Source organism: Sinocyclocheilus anshuiensis, unplaced genomic scaffold (assembly GCF_001515605.1).
Source record: "Sinocyclocheilus anshuiensis isolate Anshui unplaced genomic scaffold, SAMN03320099.WGS_v1.1 scaffold816, whole genome shotgun sequence".
NCBI classification, from domain to species: Eukaryota; Metazoa; Chordata; class Actinopteri; order Cypriniformes; family Cyprinidae; genus Sinocyclocheilus; species Sinocyclocheilus anshuiensis.
The window spans coordinates 1,203,056-1,204,202 of NW_015554154.1; the positions used below are offsets into that span (position 1 = coordinate 1,203,056).

Below are 1,147 nucleotides of genomic sequence, written 5' to 3' on the forward strand. Positions count from 1 at the left end.
AACATCAAATTTTCATTTTTGGGTGAACTATCCCTTTAACTTTACCTTTGCCATCATTTAATGCCTACTTAAACTAAATGCAAAAAGTAGTGGACATGAGCATGAGCAATTAATCATTCAATATAGACCCATATCGATAACTTTTCCTACTACGGAAGCCAATGGGCAGGGCTGTCACGATAACCGCAATACCGCACTATTGATGAGCAAACCGCAGAGGAATGCAAGAACTGCAGCAACCGCGATTTTTGCGTGTTTTCTTTTTTCGTAAGGTTATGCCCTTCTCGTTTTACACTTCATGAATGTGGGCTGAATATTAAACAAGTTAGTAATGATAACATAAATGTGTACCATGCTGATTTGTACAGAGGCTTCGTAGATTTGCACTTAACAAGCCTAAACAGAAACAGCTGTCTGGTTCTTCAAAATATCTTCTTTTGTTGTTCAGCATAAGAAAGAAACTTATACAGGTTTGGAATGACATGAGGGTGAGTAAATGATGACAAAATTGTCAGTGTTTCATTATGTCTCTCTTTGAATGAATGAATCAGCGTTTTTGAACGTGTAGTTGAATGAACGGTTTAAAGACTCACTCAAAGACAGTCCCTTTCCACCATCTTGTGGCGCAACACTGTATATATATATATATATATATATATATATATTGTGTGTGTGTATGGCGATAATACCGCATACCGTGCTATTGAGCCACTCAAAATTACCGCAAGGGAAATTCCCTCACCGCGACAGCCCTAGTCAAAAATGCATCAGAGTTGTTTGGAATGACATGAGGGTGAGTAAATGATGACAAAATTGTCATTTTTGTATGAACTATTCCTTTAAAAAAACAATATCGGCAGATAACCGATATAGTACCAATGTGTTGCACATCCCTATTTATTCTTCTCTATTATTCTTTGTGCCTTCTCTGTATCATTCTTTCTCTCAGATTGTGCTGATTCTGTCATTATCATGTAAAGTTTAAAAGCTTTAGATGTAGAGAAGCAGGAGTGTATGAATTAGTGGTGTGCGATATGATGATTTTTGATCGTGGATGATAAAAATTTGAGCCCGACCGTTATATCGTTTTGCCGATATTATCGGCCGATATGAGCCTGTCGCCGATATATCGGTATCGGCGAATATG

The 1,147-nt window shown here is 37.4% G+C and overlaps 1 protein-coding gene across 5 annotated transcripts in view; it reads left to right on the forward strand.

Annotated features, from left to right (window-relative positions):
* Positions 1 to 1,147, forward strand: part of LOC107670738 (E3 ubiquitin-protein ligase Arkadia-like) — a 57,440-nt gene that overhangs the window by 38,264 nt on the left and 18,029 nt on the right. The window lies entirely within an intron of this gene.